An 18,934-nucleotide genomic window follows, 5' to 3' on the forward strand; every position below is an offset into this window, starting at 1 on the left:
TCCAGTCCGCTACTACATTGAGCGAACCCGGGAGATAGTCTCCTACTACTGAGGTCCCTGACTCTAGGCAGAAATACCAGAAATCTTTTGCTAGTTCTGCTAGTAATCTGGACTTTGTCCCTCCTAAATGATTGCTATATCTGACTGCTGATATGTTGTCTATCTTCAGCAGGATTCATGAGTTCACTCTGCCTTTGGTAAACGCCTTGATGGCGAACGGACCGACTAACAATTCTAGGCAGTTGATATGAATCTTGAGCTCCTCCAAGCTCCATTTGCCCCCAGTCTCTAACTCTCTGCAGCAGGCTCCCCAGCCTGCTCTGTTGGCGTCTGATTATATCACTAGGTTGGGCCAATAACCGAATATGGCCTTCCCATCCCAGGGGTCCAAGTTCTGTAAGCATCATTTTAATTTTGTCTTGGTTTCTGCGTCTAGGGGTATGGCTTGGTGGTACTTCAGATCTTGCTGCAGGTGCTTTATCTTCAGTCGTTGGAAGGCTCGATAATGCAGCGGCCCTGGAAATATCGCCTGAATCGACACTGCTAATAGACCCACTACTCTCGCTACTATTCATAGAGTAACTGTGGGTTTGCTGGGGCAGCTCCTTACCTCTCTCTTTATATCTCTTATCTTTCTGGCTGGAAGCTCCAGCGTCGCTGTCCTGGTGTCTATGAAGAACCCCAGGAAGTCTATCCTCTGGGTTGGTATCGCCTCTGGTTTTTCCTGGTTCACCAGAAAACCTAGAGACATTAGTAGGTCTTTCACCCAGCCTGTCTGGTATTGAAGCGTCTCCTTGCTGTTTGCCATCATCAGGATGTCGTATAAGTATATTATCATTCTTACTCCCTTCTCTCTTATTGCTACTGCTACTGATTTCATGAGCTTCGTGAAGGCCCATGGTGCTGAGGCTAGCCCAAATGGCATTGTCACAAATTGTCACAAATTGCCAAAATCATCCGCCCCATTCGAACGCCAGAAAGGGATTATACTGCTCTTGGACTGTATCATAAGATATGCATTTTTCAGGTCGATTCTCATGATCCAATCGCTCTGTCGGCGGATGGCTCTGAGCTGGTGAATCCCCTCCATCTTGAAATGATGGTATGTCACCCAGCTGTTCATTTTCTTTAAGTTGATTATGGGTCTCACTTTGTCTTTCTTGTGAACCAGGAACATGTTGCTTACAAATCTTGGGGTTGAGGCGCACAGCAGATGGGGGAGCAAGTGCAAGTGGAACTAGGTCACCTGGCCTAAGCCCCGCCCACCTGGTGCCTTCCTGCCTGCCGCTCTTTTTCACCACTTAGCAAGCCCCGCCCAACTGGTACCTTCCTGCGTGCTGCTCTTTTTCACCACTTAGCAAGCCCCGCCCAACTGGTGCCTTCCTGCGTGCCACTCTTTTTCACCACTTAGCAAGCCCCGCCCACTTGGTGCCTTCCTGCTTCCCGCTCTTTTTCACCACTTAGCAAGCCACACCCACCTGGTGCCTTCCTGCTTGCCGCTCTGTTTCCCTACTTAAGGAGCCCTCCAGCTTCTTTTCCTTTGCAGATGGGGAGCAGATGCAAGTGGATCTAGGTCACGTGGCCTAAACCCCGCCCACCTGGTACCTGCCTGACTGCTGCTGTTTTTCACCACTTAGCAAGCCCCGCCCACCTGGTGCCTTCCTTTACCATCACTGTCTTGTGGCCAATGCTGGATTTGTCTTTTATGGACTTCATTCATTCACGGTGCTTCACTCTTTCTCAACTCTCATGCTGGACTTCCTTTGCATCTTGTACTCATGGTGGCCCTGAATCATGCTGTTCCCATTTTCATCTTTTATCCTGGCTTGCAACATTATGTGTTACTACTGACTTCTGCAATTGTATTCGCTCTCCACTCTTGCTTCTCCACTCTTTTTTTGACTGCTTATTCTCTTTTCTCTCCTCCTTTCCCTTCTCCCTTTTCCTATCTCCTCCCCTTACTTTCTTCTATGCACTTACTCTATCAGAATTGTCACTGGACCTAATATGATAGCAACCTCGTCTGTTTCCTCCACCCTCCCATTACTGTTTTTTTCCTCCCCACCACCCCTCCAGCACTATCTGAAATGTCGTCAGGCCTAGTATGATAGTCGCTTGTTTTGTTCCTCCCCTCCCTTTCTGCACCTCTCTCCCTCACCTTTTGTTTTTCTCCGGCTCTACCAGAAATGTCGTCAGGCCTAGTACGGTAGTCGCCTGTCTGTTTCCATTTCCTTCCCACTCTCCCCCTTATCTATGTCTTAGCTCTTCGAGTACGATAGTTAATTTCACATCCTTACTGTTCATGGCCTGTCAGAATGTGGTTGTATTTTCCCTTGTTCCCTCCCTTGCCTTGAAGAGCTTTAAAACACATTGTGTATAGGCGCTATATAAATAAACGATCATATCATATCATATCATATCATATTGCTTTTTTCCCTGCTAGGCTTCGCAGTTCTGCGTGGAAGGCCTCCTTCTCTACTTGTGCTGTATGCATGGGCTGGGGGGCATGGGGCTGTATGGGTATTTGCATACATTCTAGCTGCAGTCCCTTGACTGTTTGCAATACCCAGGCGTCACTGGAAAGCTAGCGCCAGTTCTCCCAGAAAAGCAACGTCCTCCACCCCCAAATGCGGGTATGGGGCATGTCTCACCTGTGTCCTCTTCCCTGTCCTCTGCCTCGTCTTTCTCTCTGGAAGCATCCTCTTTGGAGAAAGATGGCAATCTTGTGGCGTGTTCTCCCAATAAGGGGCCCTGTTGGTCTGAGCCCTTCTTGTGGCTTGGTAACGACAAGTCGCTTGGCCTCGATACCGGGAATATTTTCTTTATTGACGCTTGGGCTTTCTCCAGAGAGGTACAAGAACCAATGAATATTCCCATTTCCTTCCCGAAGGTCTCTCCAAATAGCAGCCTTTGGGACGCTTCACCTGCCTTGTAATTTGGGTTCTATTTTGAGGAGTAGGCCTCTTCTACACTCTGACGATATCGCACAATTTGCGTTGCCCAGGAGGCATACTGCCGTTTGCGCCCAGTTGGCGGGGAACTCTGTCCACCTCTTCCCCTGTGTCTCGTGCTCGTTCTGCCAGGTCCATAATCTTTGCTAATATCGAGTACTTTCTCCTGGCAGCTCTTCCAGGATCTGCCTATTGCTTTTCTGGGATTGAGGCCAACATCTTCGGGTCGTGCTCCGGGGCTTCGGCCACTTTCCGGGGTAGCTGTGGTTTACGGCATTCTGCCTGCATTCATTGTCTTGCCTCTCGCTTGAGGGCCTTCTGTAGTCTGTGAGTCATGTACTTTGTGACTCTCTGTGAGGGTAGCCAGTCTGAGGACTTAGGGTTTTGGATGTCCTCTGACTCAAACATATGCAAAATGTCCTCCTTGTCCTCTGTGTTGTTGAGTTTCATCCACTTTTTGGGCAGGGGTTGTACCTCGTCTTTGCCCCCTCTGTTGTCCTCATCTTGTGAGGATTGTGGGTCTCTATGGGCTCTTCCTCTGAGTCCTGCCCCTCATTCCCCATATTTTCTTCGCCTGGGTAGGGGGTTGTGAGGCTCGGCACTCCCAACTTGGCCAAAAATACATCCCGCCGTTTTATGAATGCGTCAGCAGACTCTGGGGCCTATTGTCCTGCCCCATCTTGTTGATCTGGGAGGCCAGAAGAGCTTTCTGTATTTGTGCCTTTGGTACCTGTGGCAGGTGTAGTGGAACATCCACACTCTCACTATATGTCTAAAATTAGGCTGCACCAAGTTGCTCTGCTGCGCAGGCTTCAGTAATTCTTTCTTTGAAGGCTGGCTGCGTAAAAATGCCCTTTGGGTTTAATGATTTTACAATGTGTTAGCCATTTGCTTTGGAAGCAGTCACTGCGCTTCTGAACGTTTGTCGGAGCTCTGGATGCTCCTGAGGTGTTTGTGACCTCTCCTTGCTTGTCCGGGTCTAATTATTATCCCTGCAGTTTCTGCTGTGTCGATTTTGAGTGAAGCGCGTACTTTTAATGATGTACGCTGCTTCGTTGTCATCTTGCGGGCGGAGGCTCCTCCCTCCCAAAGGTGGGGGCGCCTGCTCCCTCCAATGATCTCCTTGTTTCTCACGCGCTATCACAGCCCGTCGAGCCAGCTCACGTGGCTCGGTCACACCTTCCCAAGGGTGGGGGCTGCTCCTGCTCACTCATGGAGGCCAAAAGCAGAACACCTGATGTGCTGTGAATGCGGCACGCAGCCGCTGCTCTGAAGTAATGCAAATAAGAGTAATTTTACCCAAATCTATACTGCGCGGCCATATTTACATCTACAATTGAATACAGGTGCGTTTCTGCTTGTCGCTGCGCGCAATTCTAAACTTTACGCAGCTAAATTTAGGTCAATCGCTACGCAGCTATGAAAAATGCCACTTATCTGCTTAGAGAGCAGGAAAGAAGAGGGAGAGAACAGGAAGTGGAAGGACTATGGTCATGTGCCAGGACGTTGGGACTACAGCTAGCCTGGAGTGAAGGGAAATGTAGTTTTTGTTAAAAAGGACAAAAACATATATATATTCAGTAAAAAACTTTGTTAAAGGGACGTTATGGTTAAATTGCGCTACTAAAAACCTATGAAATTCAGTGAAAAAACTTTGTTAAAGGGACGTTATGGTTCCAAGTAAAACCGAAAAACCCTTGAAATTCGCCAGTTATGGTAAGCTAAGCAACCATAACTCGCGCCACCACCGTGCACTACTAAGACTAACACCCAGGACCATAACGTCCCTTTACCAAAGTTTTTTAACTGAATTTCATAGGTTTTTAGTAGCGCAACTTAACCATAACGTCCCTTTATCAAAGTTTTTTTACTGAATTTCATAGGTTTTTAGTAGCACAACTTAACCATAACGTCCCTTTAACAAAGTTTTTTTACTGAATTTCATAGGTTTTTATTAGCGCAACTTAACCATAACGTCCCTTTAACAGTTTCTTTACAGAATTTCATAGTTTTTCAGTAGCACAACTTAACAATAATAACTTTGACTTTATGTACATATAATATGGAACATACTGAACCCTTTCTACTGAATTTGACTGTCCGCAAACATGTTTGGACAACAGTACCACCACCTAAAAACTCTGGGTAGGTATGTGTAATAGTTATATCATAACATAGGAACATTTAACAAATTCACAAAGCAGCACACATACAAAGTATATGTAGTAATACTTCAAAAATGTTACCCATATATGTAACACACTAACCATTCATGTAAATACAATATGTTTTAAAATGGAATATACCAAAAGAAGATAAAGTGGCTTCCACCATAATTACCTCACAGATGCTCCACAACCAACAGCAAGAGCAGACGTATACACTACTGATTACATATCTCACCAGACATAGTAAGTGCACTTCTTTTTACTCATATATTTATAAACTTTCTATATTAGAAAAAAAAAACATATTACTTTTTTGTTTTCTCACAGAAATGTGTAGTACTCTCGACTGGCTAGAGGAGCATTTCCCACGAGAGGGAATGTTAGAAAATAGTCCACCTAATGGTACACACTTTACTATATAAACCAATTAATAAATATTATTTTGTATTTAACATATACATTTTTTTTAATTACAGACCATACAAAAATTCCAAGCATCTCACAACAACAATCAGAGGATATCACTCTACAGCAGATTAATCAAAAAATGGACGACCTAATGCAAAATGTTATGGATTTGAAAAACTTTGTGGAAAATTATGTGAAACCCCCAACAGCACACCATTGTCCAACCTGCACTTGTCCCCCCTCACCCTATCCCACGCAGTTAACCCCAAACCCTGTCTATGGACCAAAGCGTTTCGATGAGATTTCCTTCCCTTCTTCACCTGATACCAGTTATCTAGAAATCCCTAATTCTCCTGTTTTTGTTTCCGTTTCTGCCCCACCTTCCCAGTCATAATTGTATATATATATATGAAATAAAGTTACTTTTCTTATATTGTGTTGTAATTACTTTCAGTTCCTTGTGATAAAACCAATTTAGGTGTCCACGGACACCGCGGTTGTTCGGAAATGTTCGTAAAGAAACGAAAATGTAACTGTCCTGAGGACACTACATCTGTTCGTAATGTTCTCATGCAAGTTCAAAATGTTCTAAGAACACTCGTAGTGTCCTGAAATGTTCGTAAAGAAACAAAAATTAAAGTGTTCTAAAGAACACTATATCTGTCCGTAATGTTCGCTATCAACTTAAAACTGTCCTAAGAACACAATTGGTGTCCTGAAATGTTCGTAAATAAACGAAAATGATGTGTCCTGAACAACAGTACAACTGTTCGTAGTGTTCGCTACCCAATTGAAAGTGTTCTAAGAACACAATTGGTGTCCTGAAATGTTCGTACATAAACTAAATTACACGTGTCCTGAAGAACACTATATCTGTCCTTACTGTTCGCTACCAAGTTTAAACTGTTCTAAGAACACACGCGGTGTCCTGAAATGTTCGTTTCACGTGTGACGCACTTTTAATTACTTCAGAACCCGAACAGTGTCCGTAGGACATCAATGCGCATGCGCTAACCAATCTCTGTGCACTTGGTGTCCTGCGGACAGGCGCTTCCTTCGCAGACTAGTTCGCAAACAGATCATATGACCGCGCCCACGCTCATCGTGTGTCCTGAAATGCGGACACTGTTCGTGTCGCCGAACAATTTAAAAGTACATTTTCAGTTAATCCATAATATTTTTCAATAAAATCTCACCATGCCACAAGTCCCACATAGCAATCTTGAGTTTCTATATACCTTTTGAAACTTTCCGATCCTTTTTTTGTGTTCGATCTGTCCGCGCACAGTGCGCATGTCCGCGGACCGCGCACAAGCACCCCTATAAAAGACCACACCCAAGAGCTTATTCCCATTGTGTTTCTGGCTATTCTTCAGAACACAGAGATTTTTGCTGCCACCTGCAGACTACACCATCATTGACATGGCATCCTTGGCTGCTGAACTGCCACTTGGTGCTGCACCTGCTTCAGCACCACCACCACCCCCTCCACCACCACCACCTCCCCAAGGGCCTGAAGAGGGGAACAGGACTGAGGATGCGGAGGAGGAAGAAGAGGATGATGAGAATGAGGTAGAGGAAATCCCTACTACCCGCACTAGGCGTGAGTCTTGGGTGTGGCGGTTATTTACCATTCATGGGAATGGTCCTAAGGTTTGTGCGAACCATGTTACCTGCAATGAGTGCAAAATGATACTCAGTCGCGGGAAGCACGGTAATTACAGCTTTGGGACCACTACTATGAAGCGACACCTGAGGTCATTGCACTCTGGGGCTATTCGCAGGGTTGTACCTTGCGAAGAACGTAGCAGGTTGATTTCCTCTACTTCATCCTCTGTTTCTGATCCTGTCACCACAGACCACCTCTGTGGGACAGCGTCTTTCTCAAGCTGCCTCACAGGCTATACAGAATGCTGATGACCCTTACCTTTCGAGGGTCACAGTTGTATGTATGTACTGTGACACAGTATTCAGCAGGGGGGAGCGACTTCGGAGTGCTTTTGAGACTATCGTCTCAGAGCACGAGAAGACCTGCTCACTACCCAAATATAACCCACTCTACATCTTCCTCTCTCAGCTCGCCCTTTCTTATCCCTGTGGTTGGTGTCCCCCCCTTTACCCTCCTTTACCCTCCTCTCCTAGTGTGTCGTGTCTGAAAAACCCAAAAAAATACAAAATTACAAAAATAAAAAAAAAATAAGGCTCTTTTCAGAGCCGCCTTTCCCAGTTAAAAAAGTGAAGTGAAAATAAATGAAGCAGGGCTCTTTGTATTTTTTAGAAGTCCGCGGACAGTTCGCGAACATTAAAAAAATTGGGTTGCTACTCCATCACAAACATTGTAATTTTCTCTGGAAAGAAGTGGTGGCTCTGAAAATAGCCTTTGGGTGGTGTTTGTAAGTCAAAAATTGTAAATGCTTAACATCTACTTCAAAATCGTTGTTGTAATTCCAAAAAAGGTTGCAATGCATTTTGTATTTCTCAGAAAAATCTCTGATTGCCAGTATAAGTAAGATGGACTCCATCTCTGCGAAAAATGTATGTACTACAAAACATAATATTTTCATTGTGAAAAGAAGACATGCCAAAATCTCTTAGAAAGCCACAAACAGCCTTATTAACATTGCGCCTTGCTTTTTCCATTGGTGGACCAAATGAAGAAGAACGAAGCCACATTTGTCTCTGCGCAATCCGTGAAAATATCACTTGAGAATTAGGAAACATGTCCATAACCTTCCTCAGTCCTTCTTTCATAGCAAATTGCAAATAAATTCCAGTCACATGTCCTAAACTGTTCCCTCCACAATGAATTACAATTATGTCTGGATGTTGCTCTGTCTCCAAAGTAGCACAGAGAGGTAGCAAGTCCAACTACTTAATTCCACGTACTCCATGCCAGTATACTTCCACATGTGGGAATCCAAGATCTACAGCTACTCCACAGTTTTATGCATGCACCTTCAACCAATGTATCCACAAATCTCATAAAATCCAAACAATCTGTTTTCTGAAACACACAGCCATAGCTATCTTTTGTTCTCTCAGCAAAAAGAGTATCTGAGAAAATCTCTCCTGACACAACACACCCACCAAACTTTCCTGACCAATCCCTTTCAGTGCTTATTCTCATTTGCTTGACTTCTGAACCCAAAAATCCCCGGATGTAACTCCCGATGTCCGCGAACTACCGCCATGTCCGCAGACATATCGTAACATGAACAGCCCTTCTACCATTTCCACTACACTCTCTCTGCCATTCCCTCATTGGATGTACCTCAAACATCACATGACCATGCACCAATCACATTCAAGACCTCTACATCTAACTGCATCATCATAGATCAGCACTGCAAATGTACTCTGAATCTCTCTGAGTACAAGTGTCATATCATTGGCAAGGAGCATCTACCAGAAATACTGTACAAGTCTTCAAGATTTCTACTTGCAGCTCCATGCATATCCATATGCATGAACACAAACTTCAGGTATGCATATTTTCTGTATAGTAGATGACATAGCTCTCAACCATTTTTGTTTTACAGGCGGGTGAAATCACCCGATTTTATTTTTGGCGGGTGGGGCGCCCATTGGAATGAATGGGCGTGCAGGAGGCTTGGCGGTTGAGTCTGCCCTTTACAAGGCGTGTGACACCCGCCAAAAGCGTGTGAGTTGAGAGCTATGGTAGATGAACACATTTTCAAACATACTTTTACCTTGTAAAATCTGTAAAATGAATTTACTGTACTTTTTTCAATTTCCTAAAATCAACTATCACTTATACACCTTTATACTTTTTACCTTCTTTATACACACACACTCAAATCATGTTAAACTAACATTTTTTAAATGAAATATATAGACTACATATATTCAAACAAAATTCCATGCAAACACAATCTATGTTTAAACCTTTATAAAAATACTTATACAATTTCATATTTTTTGTTTTTATTTATTTATTTACTTAATTACGTTAAATTAGACATGAAATTGAGGCGCTATTACCTAGAACAGTTTACTTACAGAAATAGTGATATTCACTAATATATTATAAATTTCACAAGACATAGTAAAGATATTTTATTTTTGCTACAGTTAGTCATTCAATACAATTTGTTCATTAAGAACATATCATATGTACTGAACTGATGCAATGTATCTTATGTAAATAAATTAGTTTAATGGTTTTACAGAAGGCACTGAGGATTTCAATTAAAAAAATCAATATCTAAATTAAAAAAAGTTCTATATACAAACAAAGTTACTAATTTGAAGCTTTTACAGTTGCAGTGAAGACCAGTTTCCTGACAAGAAGCAGCCGAATTCGAAGAAGAAAGAAAAACTAAGAAGTTACCTGTGAATTTAAAAAAAAAATAAGTAAAATATCACCTTAATATTTATATTATTAATCAAATATACTATAACATTAATACAAGCTATTTTGGTTTCTTAAAATAGAGATTTTATACCATTTTGTCCAAAAATGTCCATGTCTTAAACAGCGATTTACAGCCAGAATGGCCCACAAATTTCTATTTTTGGACACACAAATTAGCCAACTGAACCACTACAATTTTCATATTATAGAACAAACAACTGTTTTAATTGTATACAGTAGATTTACTATTTGTTCTTTTCCACACCACTAGCTTACATTTTTTTGTCATCTGAACCCCAGTTTAGTAGCACATAAATTCAAGAATACCTATCCCTACTAGTTTTAGTTCCCAATGCACAATCACACACCATTACATACATCTTTATCATCTTACTCGAACACTCATGCACACAGCACACATGCATTCCAGAACACCCCAACCCATATCTTCTTTATTTTTTTCAACAGACCCTAAAGAATGCCTACCAAAAGACAACTCCGTAGAAAGCAACGCAAAATTAGAGCAAATGAAAATAAAGGTGTCCAACATAAGCATCCATCTCTAGCAGAATTTGTAAAAAAAGTTGAAACAAAACAGCTTATACATTCATTTAGTGAAACACAAGAAGTTTCAAGTACAACAACTTCGCCTCCTCTATCAAAATGTAAAACAAACCAAAAAACAATTAACAGAAAATCAGCTATCAGTACAGATAAAACTACTTCTTCAAATTTAATCTAGTGCAAAGTAAGCATACCAAGAAAAGTATTTTAGCCAAAATATACCATCACCAAGTCCTTCAAAATCTTATAAAAACAGGTGAGAAATCAGGTTCAAAGCTTAAAACCTATCGTAGGAAATTAATCTTAGAAGCATTGATGGGCAGTGCAATTCTTCTCAAAAGAAATTTATTTATTTTACTGTTAAACAAAATGAAACCACTAACCAAACTAATAACTAAATTACAAAAAAGACTTCTCAATAAGCGAAATGTCAACAGAAAGAACTTCTTAAGTATCTGCAGAGGTGAATGGAATCACACTACGAGCACAGAACCATATTTTAATGAAGAAGCGTACAAACAAAAGCAAACGAATACAATTGCCATAAATAGCAGTGGTCGAGGTTATGAAAAAGTGAATAATACCATAATGGAACAAGAAGTACTCCTTACAAAAATATGCCCTGAAAACTTAGAATTCCCCTCCACTCAACTGAATCAGAACGTCTATTGTACAAATGGCCATGCACGTCAATGTGTAACATTCCCAAACAATGTTTCAAATCTTTACCCCAATTCCTCAATAAATATGTAAAAAGCAAATACAAAATCTAAATTAAATTACTGCAAAATATAGATACCTGTCCAGTGCGCAAGTACACAGGACTACAAGGACATTCATTGGCCTGCATTACAGGACCTACTTGTAAAACCACTTTCCATGATATCAAAAGGATATCAACACATCATTCAACTATAAGAAATCTAGTCTATAAACTGTACTATGCTAAAAGTCCTGCTTTAGCACTAGCAAAGTTAAATAACATCCTTCTACATGGTACAGCAAAATACCTACTTAAAGAAATTCACTACATCCAGAAAAAATATTTTGGAAGTGAAAGCCATTTACAGAATGAAATAGCTTTAAACCAATTAAGCAACAATTCTACACATGGCAACCTTTTGCTAAACACATACAAAAAAGAAATACTAAAATTTAAAAGTACATTAGCTGAAGTACCAAACCATGTATGTGTATGTTGCCGTAGAATTCTTTATAAAAGTAACACAAAAACTGTGGACCTATCATACAAAATAGAAGACAATGAAGATTCTAAATGGTTTGAATTAGCTCTCTACCCTCTAGCAGAAAACAAATATGAAATAACTGAGCCCTTAATACTTTGCAGTTATTGCACTACAAAACATGACAACAACCAAACTCCTTCACGTTCTATCACAAATAATTTGGAATTATACCCAGTACCAAAACCTCTACAACAACTTAATTTATATGAGAGCATCATAATTCAAACAGTACACCCATTTCAAGCAATAATACGCCTTCAACCAAAAACAGCAAAATTACCTCCCTCTGAATTGGTAAAAGGCATTCGTGGAAAAGTAGTTTATTTACCATTAAATCTAAAAGAAAATGTGCATACTCTAGGAGTGCAACGTCCTATGCAGCAATCTTTAATTATATTAGTAAATGGAGTACCTACAAAAGACAAAAAAATATGGCAACAGCTGGTAGATTTATATAAAGTTAGACAAGCCTTCCAATATCTTAAAGAGAATAATGAATATTACAAAGAAATTAATATTGAAGAAAACTTGAAAGATACAACTGAAATAATTCAAGAAACACAAGAAGCTGGTCAATTTGAGCTACTAGATCCTGCTACAATATCAAATACTTTAGACCATTATACAATTCATCCTTTGCACTGTAATGACACCGTACAAGATGTACTAGAAACTTACCAAATGCGTCAAACAAAAGGATCGCCAATCAGTATATGGGAAAAAAGTATAGAAGCACGTGCTTTTCCTCTACTCTTTCCTACTGGCAAAGGAGGAAGGTATGATGATAGACCTATTCAAATATCAGCTTCAGAATATCGCTCATTACGGATGTATTCTGAAGATCCCAGATTTAGACAAAATGTGGAATACATATTCCACCTACTCTTTGAAAGTGAACTAGCAACTTTATGTTACGGAGTTGCACACATATTAAAATCAGGATCACACTTTCAAAATATGACAGCTACACAATTATTAGAGAAAGTGCAACAAAAGGATGAGGTTTTACAATCAAATATTACAAATCTATTAGCAAATATGCGTGGTACTAAAGAGTACTGGTTTCGACGTCATGGAGATGTACGTTGTATGATCAGAAACCTTGGCCCACCTACTTGGTTTGTTACATTAAGTTGTGCAGAATATGCATGGGAAGATTTACATGATTTCCTACGCATATCAAATAAAAACAAAACAAACATAGATATTCTAACACCTGGAGAACTTTGTTCTTTGGATCCTGTTAATGTTTCAAGATATTTTCACCATCGCTTCATTGCTATGCCACATTTTATTTGTAATAAAACTGTTCCTCCCCTTGGAGAAGTGCAACACTTCTTTTGGAGAAAAGAATACCAAGCCAGAGGAGCACCACATATCCACATGCTTTTATGGATTAAAGATGCTCCTAAATTTGGTCAAGACAGTGATGCCACTGTTTTACAGTTTATTGAATAATATGTCACTTGTGAAATTCCATCAGAAGCCACAAATAGTGATCTTTGTGTACAATTTCAAAGACACAAATGTGGAAAATATTGTCGTCGCAAATACAAAAACAAAGGCAAATACTACACCAAATGCCGATTTGGTTTCCCTAGACCAGTTACAAATACAGGTCAAGTAAACAACCTCATGTCTTCAGTTAGACATACTGTTAAAGGAAAGTCACCTAAAGATACATATTACATAAAAAGAAAAGAAGAAGAAAAATATATCAATGATTATAATGCAATCATTGCCCACTTATGGAATGCAAACATAGATGTGCAGTACATTGCAGACAATTCTACTGCAGTTGCACGATATGTCACAGCATACTTAACTAAATCAGAAAAGACAGAGCTCCAAGACCTCTGGAATGACCTGTCATCAGATAAAACAGTATCTCAGAAATTATACAGCTTGGGCATAAAAATACTCACCCATAGAGAATGTTGATCTTATGAAGCAGCTGATCGTTTAACTGGTACTTCATTGTATGGTAAATCTGAAAATATAGTATGGCTAAGTCTTGGTCCAGCTAAATCTAGAAAAAGAGTTCTAAAATCATATGAAGATATAGAAACAATAGCCAAACATGATCCCAACAGCCAAGACATTTTAAAAAACTATTTATTGGACACATACTACCCAACCAGAAGTAATACTTTGGAAAACATGTGTCTATACCAAATAGCCCAAAACTACACATACAAAAATAATATGAAACCTGATGAAAAAAAAGATAAATATAGAGTGACAGACTGTGAAGGCAGCTTAGTTAAACTCACCAAACCAAATTTAATTAATCATATAAAATTGTCATTGAAGACTCCTCAACATAAAGTATATTACATGTCCCTGCTACAACTCTTCAAACCATGGAGAAAAGAAGAACAATTACTAGATAACTATGACTCACATGAGGATGCTTTCAAAGCAAATGAAAGCACTATAACTGATGTAAACTTTACACAGTACAAAACAATGTTGCACAATGAACAGCAACATGAAGAAGAACTCCAAGCCCAACTAGAAAAGGATACTCCTGACAGTAGTCAACTTTCTGTAACAGGAAGCCAAGAACCACTGGAAGAACCACTAATAACAAATGAGGCAGAATTAGCTATGATAGAAGTAGAAAACACCATGTGTCAGTATGAAGATAAGGAAGACTTAACTATACTACAATCAAAACGAAACAATGAGCAAAGTAGCATTTTTCAAGAAGTAACAAAACAAATTGCACATGGTGTAAAACATGAAAATAAAGAATGTTCCTGCCATAATTATAAACCTATACTACTGTACATCAGTGGTAAAGCTGGTTCTGGCAAAACATTCCTAATCAAAATCATTAGTAAGTTCCTTCAACAATTGACAAACAACAAACTGTCAGCTGTTGTCACTGCCCCCACAGGTTTAGCTGCCTACAACATAGGTGGTGTTACATTACACCGATTACTACTATTACCAGTAGAACACCAGAACAAATTAGACTATTGCAAACTTTCTGCAGAAGCTGCAATGGAATTACGCAGAGTATTGAAACAAATGAAAATGCTACTAATAGATGAAGTGAGCATGGTCTCCAACCTGATGTTAGCTTTGATTCACCTCAGATTACAAGAAGTACTCAAAACAGACTATGAAGAGCTCTTTGCAGGAAAACACATTATTGTTTTTGGAGATCTGCTTCAATTAACACCAGTAAAAGGTGAACCTATTTTTAAAACATTAGGGCACAAACTCTGCCGTAAAACTGTTGGCAGCATTGGAAATGTCAACCTTTGGTAACATTTCCAATGCAGAGAATTAACAGAAAACATGCGCCAATCTGCAGATCTAACTTATGCCAACATTTTAAAAAGTTTGAGAGTTGGTATACTTTCTAAAGAAGCAGAAGCAACATTGAAAACCCGGCACATTAATGCACTTTATGGCGATAATGCATGTGCTACAGATGTTATGGAACAATTAGCCCACAAAAATGTCAATTGTATGGCCTTAATGCCAACTCTTGCAAGCTGTTTCAAATACAATGAAATCATGCTAAGTAAAGAAATGCAACCAATAATGGAAATTAGCGCCACAGACAACTAGATGCTAGATGTAAATGGTATGACACTACCCATGTGTGACCAAGCCACAACAAGACTAAATAATTTAGAAAAATCAATCTCAAACACAGCAGGCTTAGAAATGATGTTAAAATTATCCTTAAATTGCAGAGTAATGCTTAAACGTAACCTTGACGTGGACCAAGGAATAGTTAATGGAGCACTGGGTACAGTTGTTGGCTTTCAAACATACCCACGTGACAACAAAATTCAGTTTGTCAATATACTCTTTGACAAACTTTCAGAAGTAAAACGGATAGGACGCTCAACAGCTAGATTCCTTCTCTTCAAAGATATGTATGTACGCAGAGAACAATTTTCTCTAACTCTTGCATATGCAGTCACGATTCATAAATCACAAGGTCTTACCCTAGACAAAGCAATGATAGACATTGGTAACACAGTCTTTAAAGAAGGCATGAGCTACGTAGCACTATCACGCTTACGTACACTTGACGGTCTATTTCTAATCAACTTTGATGCAAGTAAAGTAAACGCTGATATTCCTTGCATTTTAGAATATAATAGACTTTGCTCACTATACACTCCCCATCTAAACACATATTCTGTTCCACAAAAACTAAAACGTTGTAAGAGAAAACTAAATCAAACAGAAATGCAACAGGACGTCACTGCAAATCCTCCAAAGAGAGTAAAAGAAACTAATACTTCATCAAGTACCACAAACAAAAAAGAATCAATTAGAGAAAGTAAACCAGGTACTTCTTTAAAGAAGGAAGACAAACTCCAAAAAAAGCAGTTAGATACAGAACTACCTGGACCATTTAAATTCTCAAATATAGTTGGTCTAAGTTGCTATGCAAATGTAGCAATGCATATTCTATTTCAATTACCACCAATTGTTGACAACATTTACTCACACAGTACAGACCCATTGTGTTTGCAAATGTTAGTACTTCACAGAAATGCAGCAAACAATCCTGACAACACATTTACAGGCCGATTCATGGAATAATTAGCGCGGCGCAAGTGGGCAAAAATGTGCGAATCGCAGTGGAATAGCGAAAATCGCAGTGCAAGTGCGAAAATCGCACGAAAAGCAGCGCACGTCGATTCATGGAAGTCCGTGCGCGAGAAAACCAGTGGATGTGCGATAAAAAGTGCGCCGCGCACGTTGGCGCACAGGCCATCTAACAGCGTGCGCCAGGTCACAGCGAAAATCGCACAGGCCACAGCGAAATTCGCACATAGCGCGGCGCACGCAACAAAAGTAGGCGGAACACGGGCGTAACACTCGGAATGGGGAACAACTTGCAAAAACGTGGGCGTCACGGGGGAAGTACAGGGCACAAGTGCGCAGAACGCCCACACGCTCGCCTACAACACGTATTCATGGAATAGAATAGGGCAAAAAAGCGCATGCTCAAACCAGCGCACAGGCACAAAAACGACCGCCACAAGAAAGCAGGCGGTAGCGTCTCTGCCGCTGTAAGAAATGTGCGCCAAAAGGTGCACCAACAAATAGCACCCATATACTGCCATGATGAATGTCCTATACTGTGGCCCTCCTGGACAAATGACGTGCAAAGGGGTACCCACAAACACGGACACGCTGACAAAAAATATGTGTGCGTGTATACCGGGGTGCGCGGGAAGTCTCACACGCGATTTGGCCGGGTACGTGGATTTCAGGGGTGCGCGGGAAGTTCCACACGCGATTCCATCAGGGTAGGTGTATTTCAGGGGTGCGCGGGAAGTTCCACACGCGATTCCATCAGGGTACGTGTATTTCAGGGGTGCGCGGGAAGTCCCACACGCGATTACAGCAGGGTACGTGTATTTCAGGGGTGCGCGGGAAGTTCCACACGCGAATAGCCTGGGCGCGTGTATTTCAGGGGTGCGCGGGAAGTTCCACACGTGAATAGCCTGGGCGCGTGTATTTCAGGGGTGCGCGGGAAGTTCCACACGCGAATAGCCTGGGCGCGTGTATTTCAGGGGTGCGCGGGAAGTTCCACACGCGAATAGCCTGGGCGCGTGTATTTCAGGGGTGCGCGGGAAGTCCCACACGCGATTACAGCAGGGTACGTGTATTTCAGGGGTGCGCGGGAATTTCCACACGCGAATAGCCTGGGCGCGTGTATTTCAGGGGTGCGCAGGAAGTCCCACACGCGATTACAGCAGGGTAAGTGTATTTCAGGGGTGCGTGGGAATTTCCACACGCGAATAGCCTGGGCGCGTGTATTTCAGGGGTGCGCGGGAATTATCACACGCGATTTGGCTTGGTACGTGTATTACAGGGGTGCGTGGGAAGTTACACACGCGATTAGGCTGGGTGGGTCCTCACAGGTGTTCCCTGTACACCCTCCACGGCCCCTGCAGGCAGCCCACAAAACAGGGGACTACCCTGCACACCTGCTCATGTCTCCCACCACCCCCACCCCCCACCATCCAGGGGCACCCTCCACCAGGCCCCCACCCATGTCTCCCACCACCCCCACCACCCCAGTCACCAGGGGCAGCCTCCACCAGGCCCCCACTCATGTCTCCCACCACCCCCACCCCCCAGCAGTGCAGGGGCAGCCTCCACCAGGCCCCCACCCATGTCTCCCACCACCCCCACCCCCCAGCCACCAGGGGCACCCTCCACCAGGCCCCCACCCATGTCACCCACCACCCCCACCCCCCAGCATTCAGGGGCAGCCCCCACCAGGCCCCCACTCATGTCCCCTATCACCCCCACCCCCCTGCCACCAGGGGCACCCTCCACCAGGCCCCCACTCATGTCTCCCACCACCCCCATCCCCCCAGTCACCAGGGGCAGCCTCCACCAGGCCCCCACTCATGTCTCCCACCACCCCCACCCCCCAGCAGTGCAGGGGCAGCCTCCACCAGGCCCCCACCCATGTCTCCCACCACCCCCACCCCCCAGCAGTGCAGGGGCAGCCCCCACAAGGCCCCCACTCATGTCCCCTATCACCCCCACCTCCCCAGTCACCAGGGGCACCCTCCACCAGGCCCCCACCCATGTCACCCACCACCCCCACCCCCCAGCATCCAGGGGCAGCCTCCACCAGGCCCCCACTCATGTCCCCTTGCAGCCCCACCCCCCAGCAACCAGGGGCAGCCTCCACCAGGCCCCCACCCATGTCACCCACCACCCTCACCCCCCAGCAGTGCAGGGGCAGCCTCCACCAGGCCCCCACTCATGTCACCCACCACCCCCACCCCCCAGCACTGTGGGGCACCTGCCAGCAGGCCCCCACCCATGTCACCCACGACCCCCACCCCCCCGCCACCAGGGGCACCCTCCACCAGGCCCCCACTCATGTCTCCCACCACCCCCACCCCCCCCAGTCACTAGGGGCACCCTCCACCAGGCCCCCACTCATGTCTCCCACCACCCCCACCCCCCACCATCCAGGGGCACCCTCCACCAGGCCCCCACTCATGTCTCCCACCACCCCCACCCCCCCAGTCACCAGGGGCAGCCTCCACCAGGCCCCCACTCATGTCTCCCACCACCCCCACCCCCCAGCAGTGCAGGGGCAGCCTCCACCAGGCCCCCACTCATTTCACCCACCACCCCCACCCCCCAGCACTGTGGGGCACCTGCCAGCAGGCCCCCACCCATGTCACCCACCACCCCCACCCCCTCAGC

Source organism: Ambystoma mexicanum, chromosome 7q (genome assembly GCF_040938575.1).
Source record: "Ambystoma mexicanum isolate Mex_15411 chromosome 7q, UKY_AmexF1_1, whole genome shotgun sequence".
NCBI lineage: Eukaryota > Metazoa > Chordata > Amphibia > Caudata > Ambystomatidae > Ambystoma > Ambystoma mexicanum.